We start from the raw sequence: 19,507 nt of genomic DNA, 5'->3' as shown, positions 1-19,507 counted from the left end.
CACAAGGAGGCAGAGAGGCAGGCAGAGAGAGTGGGGGAAGCAGGCTCCCCGCCGAGCAGAGAGCTCAATGTGGGGCTCGATTCCAGGACCCTGAGATGATGACCCAAGCCGAAGGCAGAGGCTTAACCCACTGAGCCACCCAGGTGCCCCTAAAAAACATTTTTAAAGATACATAGGAAGTTTTGCTAAGAAAGGTCAACTGGAATATGTATTCCTTTGGGCGCCTCCCCACTCATATCTCTCTGAGGGGCTGGGACAATCCTACCCATTTCTTTGAAGGCAACTGTGGTTCACTAAAGACAGAGCCACTCAAGGGTGCCTTCTTGTTTTTCATAAAAACACTTTTAGGGGCACCTGGGTGGCTCAGTCATTAAGCGTCTGCCCTCAGCTCATGTCATGATCCCAGGGTCCTGGGATCAAGCCCCACCTCAGGCTCCCCACTCAGCTCGAAGCTTGCTTCTTCCTCTCCCACTCCCCCTGCTTGTGTTCCCTCTCTCACTGTGACTTCTATTAAATAAATAAACTTTTTTTTTAAATAAAAAAAAAAACAAAAATTTTTAGATTTTTTTTTTGAAGTCTCCATTTGTTACTTTCATTCTACGTTCTCTCGAGGTCATCAGACTAACTTCTGTACAGATGACCTTGTTGTCAACACCAGGGAGGTCAGCTTTAGCCATGATCAAGTCACCTATCATCAGCAGCAGCCAGCATCATCCTGCTTGCATGAATCATCCTTCTTAGTCCTTTCACTGGGCAGGGGGACCTTGCTCTCCGTGTCAGTGTGGCCTGATCTGGTAAGTGCCTGATCTCAATTTCTTACTCGGTTTGTGGCCACGATAACGCGTATGTCTTCCCTTGAATTAAATCTATTCAACTGCTTCCACAGCTCTAGTATTGGCTGAATTTCTCTCTCACCCCAGAATCTGAGTAATATTCTTTTGTTCCAAGAGCATCAATTTCATCAATAAAAATGATGAATGATACATGTTCTTCAGCATCTTGAAACAATTCCTGTGAAAGTTTGGGCCAATCACCTAGGTACTTCTGAGTCATTCAGAGCCAGCTATGCTCAAGAAAGTGGTTGAGGTTTGGTTTGCTATTGCTTTGGCTAGTAAGGTTTTACCTGTGCCAAGTGGACCATACAGAATGACTTCCTTGGGGGCTTTATACCCGTTTTTTTTTTTTTTTTCATAATATTACGAATGAGCAAGAGGAAAGCCACAGATTCCTCGATTTCCCTATTTGGTAGTCCGACCCCTCAGTAACAGCACAGATCTCCTGGAGGGACTTTTCACCTTTGTCGCTGTGACCAGGGGATCCACGTCACCCCTATCACAGCATGTACCTTGTGGTTGAGCAGGGCCAAGCAGCTGGGTTCCAGCAGATTGTTGTCTACGAATGAAAAATGCTGATGTGGTGTTCTCAGCGCACAGATGTAGACACAATGGCATGTCTTTGATCATCACTGACCTCTTCCAAGGCTCCTACCAACATTGGGTAGGAACTGGCTGCCCTCAGATCATTCACCTTTGATCTTTCTTCCTTGCTCTTCTCCTAAAGGCTTCATTTATTCCTGATTTCTAATGAATTCTTCTTCCTCTAACTTTAATAATTTTAACTGGCACAGAATGTGAGGGTCATCAATGGCAGTTTGCTGACAAGTAAGTATCTGATCCCTTTGTTGCCTTCTTTTCCCCACTCTAGTTGGTACACAAGGTTCATATTTCTTTTTTGTTTCCTTGTCATCCTTCTTGCTACCTCCAGGACCATGACCACCACTACTCTGATCCATCTTGCTTGGGCTACCCGAGCCAAGATTGGACTTTTATGTGGAGACACATTTTCATCTTTTTAAAAAGATTTTATTTAGGGGCGCCTGGGTGGCTCAGTGGGTTAAAGCCTCTGCCTCCAGCTCGGGTCATGATCCCAGGGTCCTGGGATTGAGGCCCACATCGGGCTCTCTGCTCAGCGGGGAGCCTGCTTCCTCCTCTCTGCCTACTTGTGATCTCTGTCTGTCAAATGAATTATTTCTTTCTTTGAGATAGAGAGTGAGAGAAAGATAAAGAGAGTACACTCAAGTAGGGGGAGTGGCAGGCAGAGGGAGAGGGAGAACCAGGCTCCCTGCTGAGCAGGGAACCCAGTACAGGTGCAAGGGTTGATCCCAGAACCCTGGGATCATGACCTGAGCCAAAGGCAGACACACAATCAACTGAGCCCTCCAGGTGCTCCAACACATTTTCATCTTAGTAAAGTAACTATTATTTTGCATCTCTGTCATAGTAGCTGTATCTATTTCTTAACTCTGAACTTTCTACCCACTGTGCATCAGCCAAGAGAAGGGAGGAATATCAACCAACAGAGCCTACCACAGTGACCCGCAAGTTCCCTCTTATATTAATCTCAGTGTATTTCCAGTCTTAGAATGGAGAATGGAAAGGGAAAAAAAAACTCAAAACATCCTTCTTCCTCCTGCATAGAAGCATATTTTCTCAACTATTTATAAAACTACATATACCCATGCATGCAAAAAAACACTAGAAGAAAATACTTATAAATGTTAAGTGGCGGGGCGCCTGGGTGGCTCAGTGGGTTAAAGCCTCTGCCTTCGGCTCAGGTCATGATCCCAGGGTCCTGGGATCAAGCCCCACATCGGGCTCTCTGCTTGGCAGGGAGCCTGCTTCCTCCTCTCTCTCTGCCTACTTGTGATCTTTGTCTGTTAAATAAATAAATAAAAAAATCTTTAAAAAAAATGTTAAGTTTGGGGGCGCTTGGATGGTTCACTTGGTTAGGTGTCTGCCTTTGATTCAGATCATGATCCCAGGGTCCTAGGATCTCTCCCTCTCCCTCTGTCACTCCCTCTGCCACTCTCCCATCTTGTGCTCTCTCACTCTCTCATTCTTACTCTCTCTCAATAAGTAAATAAATAACATATTAAAAAATGTTAAGGGTGAAGATTCAGTGGAAAGAATTTAGGGAAGAAAAAGAAGTACTGTGAAAGAGAAAAAAGAGAAAGAAGCTTTTTGGATTGGGAAATGGAAAGAATAATGATGCAATTTTCATGAAAGTCATTAAATCTGTCATTCTTATTACATTACAGTAACATAAACACCTTAACAAATCCACTGTGGATTCAGATAAAATTTTTCTCTGAAAGTATTAGAGAGAATGATTGTGCCTGTTCTGTGCTTCTTGAAACATGTGCGGTAAAACGGTATTCCTGAGACACAACCATGGCAAAAAGAGCTTTTTCTGTGGATGAATACATTCTCTCTCCCTGGAATTTTCAAGGCGCTGAGAAATCCTGCAGTTAGGAAGCATGATTCACGTTCCTCAATGAAGCTTTACTGTGACAGGCATTTTTTATTGTTCACATCTACACTCTCTTTTTTGTTCTTACAACCCTGATTTGTTCAGAGCAACATGGCCAGTTAAAGAACCATATTTTCGGGCGCCTGAGTGGCTCAGTTGGTTAAGCGACTGCCTTCGGCTCAGGTCATGATCCTGGAGTCCTGGGATCGAGTCCCGCATCAGGCTCCCAGCTCCACGGGGAGTCTGCTTCTCCCTCTGACCTTCTCCTCGCTCATGCTCTCTCTCACTCTCTCTCTCTCTCTCTCAAAAAAAAAAAAAAAAAAAAGAACCATATTTTCCAGCATTCCGTGCAGCTAGAGGTGGCCGGGTGACATGGTTCTAGGCACTGAGGTGGAAGTGGCAGTTGCTGAGTGAAGCTTCCTGAAGAGTTCATAAAAGAAAGACCAACTGGCAGCCTGGGTGGCTCAGTCAGTTAAGCGTCTGCCTTTGGCTCAGGTCATGATCCCAGGGTCCTGGGATTGAGTCCCACATCAGGGAGTCTGCTTCTCCCTCTGCCTGCTGCTCCCCCTACTTGTGCATGCTCTCTCTCTGACAAATAAATAAATAAATAAATAAATAAAATCTTTAAAAAAAAAAAAAAAGATATGTTGTTGCCACTTTCCCTTCCCATTCAACACCTTGGCCAAAACATGGTTGGGACTGTGACGGAGGAGACAAACCTCTGAAGATCAAAGACACAGGATAAGGGAAACTGACCAAAACTCTAAAGGTAGCTGCAGCCTCTGAGGTTTTCATGGGTTGACTGTACTTCTCAGAACTTCTCAATCCATGAGAAAAAGGAAATCTCTATTTGGCTAAGGTACTATGGGTTTCCTGTCAAAACACAGAAGGAGTCTGGGTCCTACTGGCGCCAAGGGGTAGCTGCATTTGCCTAAATCTTAACTTTTTGTACAAAAGAGAGAAAGCAAGCCCTCATTTGTTTGTTACTTGTACCAGAGACAAATAGCCATGTGCACTGTGTCTGGGCTCAGGTTCTGGATAAGGAAGGAGGAGAGAACTGTCATGCTTTGGAAATGCTGAGTCCAAGATTTACCTCTGGGATAGCCACACGTGGAGAACCAGGAGAGCATGGGATAGGTAGGTCGGGAGCTTGGACAAAAGATCTGGGTGGGGAAAACACAAGTCATAAGAGTAGATATTGGTAGATACTGCAAAGTCTCTCATTGCCTGTCATGGGCTGGGCATAAACACGTTCTTTGCCTCTCTGAGGAACAGAGCAAGTAATCAGATTTGGCTCCAAATGAATGAGTACTTTCTCTTAGCCAGAGCTCTCTAACAATGGAACAGGCCCTCTGCGTTAGACAGCATCCTGCTCCTTGAGCAATGCAGGCAGAAACTGGGTACTCGGGTGGTAGGCAAGATGTCCAGAGCACTGGGAAATTGGATTTGATGACTGTTAAATATCTTTCAAACCTTGAGCAGCTACTATTCTAAGTTTCTAATTTGGTTCTAGAGTGTAACTTTGACCTTGTGAAAAGGATTCAACCAACGGTGAGCCCACGATCCTTCACTGCTGTTGTACCCATTCTTGCTCTGAACTGCACACTTAAAAACAGTTAAGATGGTCAATTTCATGTGTATGTTTCCACAGTTAAAAATTCTATAATAATCAAACATGTGCAGTAGGCACTTCATAGCAAACCCAGAAGTATGAGGAAGGAGCCTCAGGAACAGTGGCTGGTGCCTCTTGGAGACACTGTGAATGCTCCAAAGTTGTGACCGTGAGCGGGAACAGTGCAGGTGACTGTTGGCAAGGGGGCATCTCAGCAAACGACCGGGAGACCATATCTGCTTGGGGTGGAGGCCTTGCAATTTTTCCAATGGAGGCAGGAAGCCTGAGGCACTGAAGCCTGTGGACCTGCCATCCCTCCAACTTCTCCTTGTAGCTTCCTGTAGTAACCGCCACCCTGTGGCTGCCTGCTCCTGTCTCTTGACCAGAGAAATTCTCCTGCCCCTGAGTGCAGTATTAGTTCCTTAACACTGACGTTGAAATATGACAGAATTAGAGACTACTTATTGAGTGCATAGTATACCCTGCCTAGAGCCCTTTACATATTGTTTCTATTATTTTCACAGGGACTCTATGAGAAAGGTTTTGTGATTCGTGTCTTACTCAAGAGGAGACCAAAGTCCCGAAAGGTTAAGTAACTTATTCAAACATGCACAGTAAGGAGCTAAATTCTTTCCATCATACCATACCATCATACCATGGCCTCTATAATAATAATAATAAAATCCCTACAGAACTGGGATATTTTTAAAGCCCCTGTAAGTTCTCAGAGGCAAAAATGCACTGTAAGCAACTCAGGGTTGCCACGAAATAGTAACTGGTAATATATTTTTTAAAGATTTTATTTATTTATTTGACAGAGAGAGAGAGATCACAAGTAGGCAGAGAGGCGGGCAAAGAGAGGTGGAAGCAGGCTCCCCACCGAGCAGAGAGCCCAATGTGGGACTCGATCCCAGGACTTCGAGATCATGACCTGAGCGGAAGGCAGAGGCTTAACCCACTGAGCCACCCATGTACCCCAGTAATTGCTAATATTTATTGAGCATTTAGTACAGGTTGGGAACTTGGTGAAACTCTGATTACATTACCATATTTAATACCTCTAATATCCCTGAGTAGTATGTGTAAAGGTGCCCATTTGTACAGAGGCACACTGGCAAAGGCTTAGGAAATGGTCAATTATTTCAGGACAGAGGACTGATATTTCTTTCACATTAAAACAGATGATCCCAAGATCAATGCCAATTCTGGAACTGCTTCTACTTTATTTTTTTGAGTATTGGAAACACATTTCTGGATGATTTTTAAGGCAGAACTTGGTCTGAATGCTAGTTCAGTGCTGCCATTGTTTCCCATACCAACCCTAAAAACAGAAAGATATACCAAAGATGCCACTAAGAATATACGTCTACAGGGGCGCCTGGGTGGCTCAGTGGGTTGAGCCGCTGCCTTCGGCTTGGGTCATGGTCTCAGAGTCCTGGGATCGAGCCCCGCGTCCGGCTCTCTGCTCCGCAGGGAGCCTGCTTCCTCCTCTCTCTCTGCCTGCCTCTCTGCCTGCTTGTGATCTCTCTGTCAAATAAATAAATAAAATCTTTAAAAAAAAAAAAAGAATATACGTCTATAGTAGAAAGGCATTCATTCATTCAACATAGGTCTTGAGTGTCTTCTGTTTGCCAGGCCATACCTCTTATTCCCCCTCCTCTTCTCAAAAAACAGACAAAAACAAAAGACCTCCAAACAAACAATTAAAAAAAACCCAAATCAAAAAAGCAACAACCTCCCTGCCTCCACCTAACTAGCTTTCAAGAGGGCTCAGGTAGTCACATGGATATAGAATAGAGCTGTTGCAGCAAGTACTATAGCATTTTAAAAAATTATGTTATGTTAGTCACCATAGAGAAGTACTATAGTGTTGACCTTGAAAATTTTATCCCTACAAATTGAATCTCATGGATCTTCATTAAATTCATGGTTACAGCTGAAAAATGCCACATTTTTTGCAATTGTCCTTTAATAATATGATGACCTTATAAAGGAACTTCATGTGATTAAATCATCTATTTAAATAATTATGAACTTATTTTCCTTCCTATCCCTGTTCTTCACCTTTTCATATCTATTGCTTTTGTTAGACCAGTTAATTACTGTTACCAGTTTCTCTGTGGAGAAATTTTATGTCTAGACAAGTGTCAAGAGCAGAAAAATTTTCCTTCCATCCTCCTAGGTTCTCTAATAATTAAATCAACATAAAACACATTAATAGGGGTAAAAAAGTCAATTTTGCATATACAGAAGCCCCATAAAAAGGTGAAACCCAAAAACACTCAGGCAATTGAGGCTTATATGCCATTTCTGAGCTAAGGAATGGGATAAGGGCTTGGGATTTCAAAGGGGAGAAGGGCAATTCAAAGGAAGATAAAAGCAGATATTTGCCCTGCCATGCAAGTAAGTCCTTGAGATGAAAAGCTAACCCTGGTAATAATTCTCTTTCTGGGCCAAGTCCCCCTATTTAAATTCTTTCAGGCAGTTGAGGGAGAGGTAAAATTTTTTCCAGAGTCTGCTAGGTCTGGACTGATTTCAGCTCAAAACAATCCACGTGTCAAAGTGGCAGGCACACTTTTGGGGTGGCATATTCAGAAGCTCGTTTGTTTCTCTACCCATGTGGGTCCTTCTTGTTTTGTTTTCCAAGATCTTATTTTGGTTAATTATTTTTATTAACATATAATGTATTATTTGCCCCAGAGGTACAGGTCTGTGAAATCCAGATTTTATTTTTGAGTAATCTCCACACCCAAGGTAGGGCTTGAACTCACGACTCTCAGATCAAGACTCTCACCCTCCACCTACTGAGCCATCCAGGAGCCCCAGGACTACTCATATGGATCTCAAAACGAAACAAAACAAAATACAACGTTATAACCATACACATTGTTCTGGGCTTTGCTTTTTTTCACGTAATATACCTTAGAATTTGTAAACTGCTGTTTTGCTCTCTCTAGCAATAGCAAGTTACTCCTTCGGAAAAAAATGGGCTCTATTTAATTTCACCCGATTACTCTCTGGTTTCACGGCTTGAGAGGAAAAATTTCTCTTTGTCTACCCGAGTCAGTTTGAGGTTACTAGGAATCCCCATTCTGCCCACCTTTCTTAGCCGTTGGGAGGAAAAAGTCCCTTAACGCGAAACAACGAGAGATCATTAAGCCCAAAATGACTCCCAAGAAAAGCGTGAGCGACAAGGCCACGGAAGGGACCCTCCCCCGCACACTCCACGGGCACACAAAGACCCAACGAGCAAGGCCCTCCCGACCTGCGGCGGGGGCGGGGCCGAACCCCATCCTGCCCCACGCACGCACGCACGCACGCGTCCATTTTTTCAGCAGTCTCCGCGTCTGCAATGGGAGCCGCCATCCTGGACCTTGGGTCGCTTACCCCGTCAAGACCGATAACCTTGAAACTCCGCGGCAGCTATCTTCTACGAGAATCCTGCGCTGCAATCCTTGCTCTCAGATCGCCGCGTTTCCAGAAACGGGAAAAACTCTGTGTTCCGTACAACTACAAAGGAAGCAGCCATCTTGTACGGCGAACTACTCCATTTCCGGACTGGCCCGCTGACGTGACAGCGAAGGCTCGAGACAACATAGGCGACTCTCGCGCCCCCTGGCGCTGGTGCCCTAGCAGTGACTCCAGATTTGACCTGTTGGGGATTCTGTTTCCGGGTCTGCTCAGGCGGGGCCTTGACGACGCCTAGCCCCGCCGTCTACGCCGAGCTGGGGCGAGGCTGGCGTGGAGTCTGAGCGTGCGCGTTGGGCAATCGGCGGGGAGGGGGGGGTGGGGGCTGCCGTGCCGTGCCGTGACGTGACGTGACGTTGACGTGGCGTGGCGTGGTGTGGGGAGTTCGGGGAGGAAGTATCGACGTTCTTTCAGAGTTTTTGTGTGTTGTTTTAATACACCACGACCGTGTGAGAGACGTACTTTTTCCAGACGAGGAAACACTCGTCCCCCTTGCTCAATCTGCCAGGCCCTGACAGAGACAGGATTAGGCAGTCCCCGCTCTGTGTCTGCAAAATGGGGTAACAGTATCTAATCTGTGGGATTGTTGTGAAGAGTGAGTGTCGAGACTCAGCGGTGTTTAATTTATATCAGGTTCTTCTCCATTGACAGCAGAAATAACATAGTATCAACAACCACTTGCTATCCTCACTTACACAACAACTCTGTGAGGAAGGTAGTATCAGCATTACCATTTTGCATATGAGGACAGTGAGAAAAAGCAAAAGTAATTTGACCGAGTTCGAGAAGTAGCTGGTAGCAATGCCCGGGTAGATTGGGGTGGGACTGATCTTAACTGCTCTAAGTACTCTCTGGTAACAGGACCTTGGAGTATGTGATAAAAAGACGGTAAAGAGACAGGGACCCATTATCATAGTTCTGGTAGCCTTGTGACAGAAGAGTGAGGCTTCTAAGGACAAGCTTGTCTGGGAGGGAGGAGAAGAGGGTGGGAGGTAGAGAGGGACTGTACCAGAAAGAATAGGCGAGAGAGGATAGAACAATATTTTTGTTTTGTCTGCTCCAGAAGTGGAAAAAAAAAAAAAAAGTCTTCCAATTTGCGGAATGGAAGTCAGGATGGTAGTAGTAATAATCGCTATGACTCGTTTAGTTGTTACCTTGTCTACTCTTAGAAGGTGTTAATCCAGCCCTAGGAGGCTGAAGTTGAAAAAGTAGGTCCCTTATCCTTCGCAGTGTTTAATTACCCCTATAAAACTGGAGTAGTAGGAATCCCTATCCCAGCCACTTAGCCAGATTGTTTTGAGAGAATTTTGGTGTCCTACACTGTCGTTTGGTGCGGTTTTTAATGGGACCCTGTGTTGGCAAGGCTGGGGTAACCGGGCACTGTGATACCTATTGGTGGAGGGAATCTACATTTTTACACCCTCCTTAGAAGCCAGGCACGCAATATCTGTTAACATAGAATTAATTCTTTCAACGAATCATTTGATCAACCGCTTAAAGGCTTAGGAAATTATTTTACAGGTGTGTTCCAAATGTGCACGGACACATGGACAGGTAACAATGCAGCATTGTTTGAATAGTGAAAGCCTGGAAACAATCTAATTGTTAATCAGTAGGGAACTGGTCTGGTTTAAAAAATATAACACATTGGGGAGCCTGGGTGGCACAGTCCTTTAAGCATTTGTCTTGGGCTCAAGTCATGATCTCAGGATCCTATAATCAAGCCCCATGTTGCTCAGGGGGGAGTCTGCTTCTCCGTCTTCCTCTGCCCCTCCCTCCACTTGTGAACAAACTCTCTCTCAAATAAATAAAATCTTTTAAAAATAGCAGGGACACCTGGATGGCTCAGTTGGTTAAGCGGCTGCCTTCTGCTCAGGTCATGATCCCAGCATCCTGGGATCGAGTCCCACATTGGGCTCCTTGCTCAGCAGGGAGCCTGCTTCTCCCTCTCCCTCTGCCTACCACTCTGTCTGCCTGTGCTTGCACCCTCTCTCTCTCTAACAAATAAGTAAAATCTTTAAAAAATATGACATATTTATGTGACATAGTACTAATAGCTCTTTTTAAAAATTTTTTTAGAGAGACAGGGAGAGACAGAGAGAGTGTGCAGGGTGGAGAGGGGCAGAGGGAGAGGGTGGGAGGGAGGGAATGTCAAGCAGACTCTCCACTGAGCATGCGGAGCCTGATGTGTGGCTCAATCCCATGGCCCTAAGGTCATGACTTGAGCCAAAATCAAGAATCTTATACTTAACTGACTGGGCCACCTAGGTGCTCCTATGCAGCTCTTAAAAAGAATAAAGCAGTGCTGTTACACAATGAATGCCAAGGTCATATTGATCACATATAATTATGATGTATGTGGCTGCAAATAACAGAATACTCTTCTATTGCAGCTTCAACAAACCAGTGTTAATCTAGTGCATATCGTAAGTAGTCCATGCATAGGCAGACCTGAAGTTTGTATGGGTAAGGTGTGCCATACTTATACAGCGATGTATGCATCATGAGTATGTCATGCAGACTTTTTTTTAATGCAAAAAATTTTTCTTACTGTGAATCGTATATAAAAAAGTGCATAAAACATAAATGTCCAATTTAGTAAATTACTGTAAGATGAATGTCTATGTGACCACTACCTAAGTTAAGAAAGAGAAAGTTGCCAACATCCCAGAAACTCCCCCTTGTGCTCTTTCATCCCGTGTGCTGGAAGGTCCCAGGTAGGTGTGCATCAATCACAGTGTACACAGCAAGGCCCGTGAAAGGAACACCAGTCCAGCCAGCACTAAGCTGGCCCTCCTTGGCCAGTTGCACATAGCCATGAGGTTGTGGCCCAGTCAGAGATGTGAAAAGTCAAGGAATAGGAGGCATATAGGAGGCTCAGTTGGTTAAGCATTTGCCTTCAGCTCAGGTCATGATCTCAGGGTCCTGGACCTGAGCCTGAAGTCGTCCTCTCTGCTCAGGAGGGAGCCTGCATCTCCCTCTCCTCCCCACTCACGCTCTCTCTCACTATCTCTGTTGCTATTTCTGTTTCTGTCAAATAAATAAATAAAATCTTAAGGAAAAAAAGTCAAGGAATAGGACACAGGAATAAAATAATTATCTCTAGTGCAGGTGCCCTCAACACTGGGCCTAACCTTGGTGGACCTGGTGGGGACACCTCATCTGTACCAGGGATGGCAAAGCAGATGGATGGGAACAAGGACTGTGATGTTTCTGAGAATGGGCTGAGGGATCTTGGAGGTAGGCTGTAGGCTGAGGGCTGAATATCTCATCTTCTCTGCCTATGTGTGGTCCACTTGCTGCTTTGGTCCACCTGCTTGTGGTAGTGGCAGAACTCTAGCCTGGACAGGACCAGGAAATAAGGTGGTCAATAGGATGATCACATAGGCCATGAAGAAGTAGCTGAAGGCACTGTCTGCTGCTGCTGTGCTGTTGGAGATGCACTGGTCATGGGCAAGAAGGAGATGATCATCAGGCTCTGGCTTCTTATAAGAAACATGTAGTTGGCAGTCAGGATACCAACCAAGGAGAATGGGCTGCTCTGCAAAGTGGCACTGAATGAGTTAGAGGGCATGACCTTGATTGTGGTGGTGATGGAGAACGGCATGGTCTCCATGTGCCATTTTTAAGATTTTATTTATTTTTTGACAGAGAGAGATCAAAAGTAGGCAGAGAGGCAGGCAGAGAGAGAGGGGGAAGCAGGCTTCCTGCTGAGCAGAGATGCAGGGCTCCATCCCAGGACTCTGAGATCATGACCTGAGCCAAAGTCAGAGGCTTAACCCACTGAGCCACCCAGGTGCCCCTCTCTTATTTTTATTCTATTATTTCATTCTTTGATTTTTGGATATTAAACCAAACTTTCATTCTTTTTTTTTTTTTTAAAGATTTTTTTATTGTTTATTTGCCAGAGAGAGAGAGTACACACAAGCAGGCAGAGAGGCAGGCAGAGGCAGGCAGAGGCAGGCAGAGGCAGGGAGAGGCAGGGAGAGGCAGGGAGAGAAGCAGGCTCCCTGCCGAGCAAGGAGCCAGATGCGGGACTCGATCCCAGGACCCCGGGATCACGACCCGAGCCGAAGGCAGCGGCCCAACCAACCGAGCTACCCAGGCATCCCGAAACTTTCATTCTTTTTTTTTTTTTTTTAAGATTTTATTTGTTTATTTGACAGACAGAGATCACAAGTAGGCAGAGAGGCAGGCAGAGAGAGAGGAGGAAGCAGGCTCCCTGCGGAGCAGGCAGCCCGATGCGGGGCTCGATCCCAGGACCCTGGGATCATGACCTGAGCGGAAGGCAGAGGCTTTAACCCACTGAGCCACCCAGGCGCCCCAACTTTCATTCTTTTTTAAAGATTATCAGCATTTATTTATTTTTGCTTCCTATGTTTTTATTTTTATTTTTTATTATTTTTTATATGTTATGTTAGTCACCATACAGTACATCATTTTTTTTGATGTACACTTTTTTTAAAAAGATTTATTTATTTATTTATTCGACAGAGAGAGATCGCAAGTAGACAGAGAGGCAGGCAGAGAGAGAGAGAGTGAGAGAGGGAAGCAGGCTCCCTGCTGAGCAGAGAGCCCGATGTGGGACTCGATCCCAGGACCCTGAGACCACCACCCTGAGCCTAAGGCAGCGGCTCAACCCACTGAGCCACCCAGGCGCCCCTGATGTACACTTTTTTGATATAGTGCTCCATGCCAAACTTTCATTATTGGGAAAAAACCCATTTGATCATGGTGTATAATTCTTTTTATATGTTGGTTGCCTTTGTCTGCTAATATGTTGTTGAGAATACTTTCATCCATATTCATAAAATATATTGGTCTGTAGTTTTCTTCTCTTGTAATGTATTTGTCTAGTTTTGTTGTTAAGGTAATACTGGACTCATAAAATGGGTTGCAATGTGTTCCTCTTCCATTTTTGAGATGAGTTTGTGAAAAATTGGTATTAATTCTTCCTTAGTGTTTGGTAGAATTCACCAGTGAAGCCTTCTCCCCTGGGCTTTTCATTATGGGTAGTTTTTCAAGTCACAAATTAAAAACTTATATAGGTCTATTCAGATTGTCTATTTCATCTTTTTTTTAAAGTTTTTATTTATTTATTTTAGAGAGAGAGAGCGAGCATGTGTGCACCAGTGAGGGGGAAGAGAAGAGGAAGGGTGAGAATCTTAAGCAGCCTCCATGCAGACCCAGTGCAGAGCCTGATGTGGGGCTCCATCTCATGACCCTGATATTATGACCTGAGACGATACCAAGAGTTGGAGGCTCAATCAGCTGAACCACTGAAGCACTCCTGGATTCCCTGGATTGTCTATGTCATCTTGAGTCAGTTTTGGTAATTTGTGTCTTTCCAGGAATTTATTTTATCTAGGTTATATAATTCATTCGTGTAGAAAGTTATATTATTCCTTTATAATCCTTTCTTATTTCTGTAAGGAAAATAGTAATGTCCCCTCCAGGTCTTAGAATGAACACCAGGTAGCTAGGTGCAAACTGAGAAATGCTGCCCTACCCCTCCTGAAGGAAAACCCTCTGACTGGGAGCTGGAAGGAGAGGGTGCCCTTTGTTCTTGGCTGGCTGCAGTGGCCTGGTGTTGGGTCTCTGCCTTGCTGATGGTGGTGGGAGGTAGCAGTCTTGGTTTGACTACCTCAGACTCTTGCTTTCCTTATTGAGTTTTCACAGATTTTGTTGAATAGGTATTTTTTTCATTTGTCCTTTGCCTTTGTGGCCATTTCCAGAGGCTTTAAATAGTTGTGTTTTTATAGTCTTCACCAGTTTTACCACAGAGGTCAGTGGAGCTCCTCATGTCATGATGGGAGTCAGTCCTACACCCAAGGTTTTCATTTTTGAAGGCTATTTTGTTCATATGAATTTCTGGTTGACAGTGTTTTTCTTTTTAGCCTTTTGAGGGAGTCCCACTGCTTCCTGGCCTCCATGGTTTCTGATGAGAAGTCTTCTGTTTAGCTTATCAAGGAGTCCTTGTACATGGTAGGTCATCTCTCTCTTGCTGCTTTCAAGATTCTCTTTTTGTGTTTACCTTTTGTCTTCTTGATTATGATGTGTCTAGGTGTGGATTGCTTTGAATTTGTCCTGTTCTAATACTTTGCTTTAGTTTTTTCAACATATTTAAAATATTTTTCAACATATTTAAAATAACTGACTCACAGTCTATGTCTAGTAAGTCCAATGTTTGATTCCCTTAGCTACGGTTTCTCTTTATTACGCCCCCAAGTACGGATCATACTTTATTTCTTTGCCTGCCTCATAATGTTTCTGGAAAACTGGACATTAGAAGAAATCTAATGTGACAACTCTGGAGTTCAGATCCCTTCCTCCCAGGACTTGGTTTTGCTCTTTGTTGTTGTAGTTGCAGTTTGTTTGTTTGTTTGGTGACTCTCATGAATGAAATCTGTGAAGTCTGTGTTTTTTGTCATGTGTGGCCAGTGAAGTTTCTTTCTCTCTCTCTCTCTTTTTAAAAAGATCTTATTTATTTGAAGAGAGAGACATAGCAGGAGAGAGAACACAGGCAGGGGGAGTGGGAGGGGGAGAAGCAGGCTTCCCACCCAGCAGGGAGCCTGATGCAGGGCTCGTTCTCAGGACCCAGGAATCATGACCCGACTGGAAGGCAGACACCCAGTGACTGAGCCACATAGGTGCCCTGTGGCCAGTGAAGTTTCTGATCAGTTAGCGTAGTGGTTAGCTAATGATTAAAAAGAGATTTCATTAAACACGTGAAATGATTACATCTCCCAACCTTTGTGGAGAGGCTCCATGTGCATGTCAGGCACACCTTCAGTGCTCATGAAGGCAGTTTGTAAGTTCCCCTTAACCTTCACTTACTGTTTCCACAAAGCTTCATGAGCAGCCAGAAGTGAGAGCTTAGAGTCTCCTTAGGTGTTTTTATAAGATCCTACATGTGTAGGTGGCCTTCTAGATTCCAAGAAGATGGGACATCTCATTCCTCAATTTCAAAACATTGATTTTGACTATTTTTTCCAGAGTCCTCATTGTATTTATGAAGGAAAGGGATTTTAACGGTCCTTACTTTGCCATTCCTCCTGATGTTGTTTCATCCATGTAGTATTTGCAAATATTTTACTTGCAAATACTTTACTTTTCACCTCTTGATAGATGACCGCATAGGATGTTTTCAATTTTTGTCATTATGAACAAAGCTCTATGAACATTTTTGTCTATGTATCTGGGGCACATGTGCTCACATTTCTCTAGCATATATATCTGGAAGTGGAATTGCTAGACCATTTGGTATGCATATCTTTGGTAGATGATACCAAACTGTCATTCTTTTTTTTTTTTTAAAGATTTTATTTATTTATTTGAGAGAGAGAGAGCATGAGAGAGGAGAAGCAGACTCCCCATGGAGCTGGGAACCTGATGCACTCCCCGTGGAGCTGGGAGCCGGAAGCGGGACTCAATCCTAGTACTCCGGGATCATGAACTGAGCTGAAGGCAGTTGCTTAACCAACTGAGCCACCCAGGTGCCCCAAACTGTTATTCTTTTTTTTTTTTTTTTAAAGATTTTATTTATTTATTTGACAGAGATCACAAGTAGGCAGAGAGGCAGGCAGAGAGAGAGGGGGAAGAAGGCCCCCCACTGAGCAGAAAGCTCAATGAGGGGCTCGATCCCAGGACCCCGGGATCATGACCCAAGCCAAAGGCAGAGGCTTTGACCCACTGAGCCACCCAGGTGCCCCAAACTGTTATTCTTAAGTGGTTATACCAGATGATAGCAGGGAATGAGAGTTCCCCTTGATCCACATATTCACCAACAGTTGGTATTGTGAGACTGAAAGTTTTGCCAATTGGTGAGTGTATAGTGGCATCTTCTTGTGTTTTTAATATGCATTTCCCTAATTATTAATTATGTTGCATACTTTTCATCCTTATTGCCATTTGAATAATTCTTCTGAAAGTGCCTGGTGAAATTCTTCTGTTTGTTTTTCTACAGTGTTGTCTTTTTCTCATTAATTTGTATTTTTGTATATATTTTGGGTATAGATCCTCTGTCCGTTATATGTGTCCCAGTGACCTCCAACTCTGTGTTTCATTTAATAACATCTTTTGAAAAATCTTTTGTTTGTTTTAAGATTTTGCTTTTATTTTTATTTTTTTAAAGATTTTATTTATTTATTTGACAGACAGAGATCACAGGTAGGCAGAGAGGCAGGCAGAGAGTGGGGGAAGCAGACTCCCCACAGAACAGAGAGCCTGATGTGGAGCTTAATCCCAAGACCCTGAGACCATGACCCGAGCCGAAGGCAGAGGCTTTAACCCACTGAGCCACCCAGGCACCCCTAAGATTTTATTTTTAAGTAATCTCTATACCCAATGTGGGTCTCAAACTCACAACCCTGACATCAGGAGTCACATGTTCTTCCAACTGAGCCAGCCAGGTGCCCCGAAAAATCTTTTATTTTTAATTTGAGTTTGGGATTTGCAGAGAGTTGGGAAAATAGTAGAGAGTGTCCCTGTCTGATCTCAGACTGTCTGCAGGACTGCTAGTTTGCCCCTCTCACCTTCACCCAGCTTTTCCTTGTGTGAACATCTTGTATAATAATAGAATGCGAGCGGGCATCATTTTTTGTGACTATCCCCATGATAAGTGGTTTAGGCCCTGTGGGTCATCCAGTCTCTGCTGCAACTACACAACCTTGCTTTGTGGTGTGAAAGTGGTCATAAATCATATGTGAATGAGTGGGTGTGACTGTGTTCCAGTAAAACTTCATTTACAGAAACAGGTGGTTGGCCTGCAGGCCATACTTTTCAGACTCTTGTTCTATAGGAAAGGAACATGCTTTCCTCCTCCCCCTCTTCTCTTCCCCTTAGGTAGAATGTAGATACTGTGAGGAGGCAGGGGCAGCTATCTTGGCTCATGAAATGGAAGCCATGTGGTAAGGATGGATGAGTAATCTTATCGAAGGAAGCTGTGTTCCTGGGTTCCATAGGATTATTACAGGAGAAATAAACATTCTTCTTTTTTAACCCATTGTTTGAGAATTTTTTACAGCACTCTGTACTGCATACTACTATGCTGTGCTCAGTTTGAGTGGGGTTTCTATCTCTTGCTACTGAAAGAGTTTTGACTAATACAAATGACAACAGGAATTTGGGGTCTAAAGAAAGAAATTGTTTTGTACATTCTTCTGTGGGTATGATAGGTTCAGTGTTGGATTTTGTTTTCTATGATATCTGGACAGTTCTGTCTTTCCAAAACAGGGGAATACTAGGGAAAGTTCACCATTCTGCTAATGTGCAGAGTGGTATTTCTCAGAGTCACTTGACTGAATGGAAACACTTTTCTGTACTTTTTTACTGAGCATCTGCAACACCCCAGGCACTCTGGGAGTCTTCATGTGGATGGATGAATTACAGCTTGGTGTTTCCTTTTCCTTTAAAGAAAGGCAGGTATACAGACCACCTACCTAGGGGACACAGAGGTAAGAGGGATTAATGTGTGTGTATAGGAAAGATTCATGAATTGTTCTCAGATTATTTAATTTTATTTATTTTTAAAGATTTTATTTATTTGAGTGAGAGAGAGAGAAAGAGAAAGAGAGAGTGCACTAGCAGAGGGAAGGGGCACAGAGATAAGCAGACTCCCCACTGAGCGAGGAGCCCCATGTGGGGCCCATCTCAGGGTTCTGAGATTGTGACCTTAGGCAAAGGCAAATGCTTTACCAAATGACCCGCTGAGGTGCCCCTCTCAGATGATTTGAAATCTACTTCCAGAAGTAAACAAAGGTTACAGTGAAAGAGTTTGGGGCTTTTAGTTAGAAGGAATAGTATGGGTAAAGCCATCAAAATTTTGATGTACAGGCCACAAACACAAGTATGCAAGTTATATAAACATATTTATTTGTATATCACATCTTTCTTTCTTTCTCTCTCTCTCTCTTTTTTTAAAGATTTTATTTATTTATTTGACAGAGATCACAAGTAGGCAGAGAGGCAGGTAGAGGGGGGGGGGGGAAGCAGGCTCCCTGCTGAGCAGAGAGCCGGATGCAGGGCTCCATCCCAGGACTCTGGCATCATGACCTGAGCCAAAGGAAGAGGCTTTAACCCACTGAGCCACCTAGGTGCCCCTCACATCTTTATTTCTATTTCCAGCTCCCTTCTCCTCTGGATGATAAAAAGTTAATGGAGGAGCAGAAGCAGCCAACATTGAGAAGTTTGGGACTAGAGAAAGATTGAGGCCAACTCTTCAGGATGGCCGGTGGAGATGAATTATTTCAGCAGGTATCAGGTATAGTTGCTGCATTAAAGATTCAAGTTTTTGGTAGAGAGAGCCTGGTGTAACACTGGGTCTTGTTCCCTCTCCGACACCAGTGGTGTTTGGTGCACTTTGACTATTTCCCCAACTGGAACTAAAGAAAATTCCTTAAAAGAATTGCGGAGTTATGTGGCACAGACTGCTCATTATCTGCCCAACATCCCTTATTCTTCCTAAGCAACACTATGTTCTCTGCTACGTTCATATGGGTTGGGTGGCAATGGTACCCAAAGCTCAACAAATGCTTCTTGAGGGAGTGAATGAATGAATGAATGAATGAGTGAAGAGAATGTCAGTGGCATCAATGTTTACAGAGCATTTGGGGGGCAGTATTTTCTTTCTTTCCTTTTTAAAAATTTTTTATTTTTTTAAAGATTATATTTATTTATTTGACAGAGATCACAAGTAGGCAGAGGAGCAGGGGGAGAAGCAGGTTCCTTGCTGAGCAGAGAGCCCCATACAGGGCCCTGAGATCATGACCTGAGCCAAAGGTAGAGGCTTAACCCACTGAGCCACCCAGGCACCCCTCTTTTTTTTTAAATTAATATATAATGTATTATTTGCTCCACTGGTACAGGCCTGTGAATCATCAGGCTAACACATTTCACAGCATTTGCCATAGCACATACCCTCCCCAATGTCCATAACCCAGCCACCATAACCCTACTCCCCACCCCCCGGAAACCCTCAGTTTGTTTCATGAGATTAACAGTCTCTGATGGTTTGTCTCCCTCCCGATCACATCTTTTTTCAGTTTTTTCCCTTCCCTACCCCCCAAACCCTCCGCCCTGCCTCTCAAAGTCCTCATATCAGAGAGATCATATGATAAT

General features: G+C 44.0%; 1 pseudogene; it reads right to left on the bottom strand.

The window, feature by feature from the left end:
- Nucleotides 1-557: 557 nt before the first annotated feature.
- LOC125103949 (26S proteasome regulatory subunit 4-like) lies at nucleotides 558-15,187 on the bottom strand (annotated as a pseudogene).
- Nucleotides 15,188-19,507: the final 4,320 nt, after the last annotated feature.

Source organism: Lutra lutra, chromosome 1 (genome assembly GCF_902655055.1).
Source record: "Lutra lutra chromosome 1, mLutLut1.2, whole genome shotgun sequence".
Taxonomy (NCBI): domain Eukaryota; kingdom Metazoa; phylum Chordata; class Mammalia; order Carnivora; family Mustelidae; genus Lutra; species Lutra lutra.
This window is presented reverse-complemented; position numbering and strand designations above follow the sequence as displayed.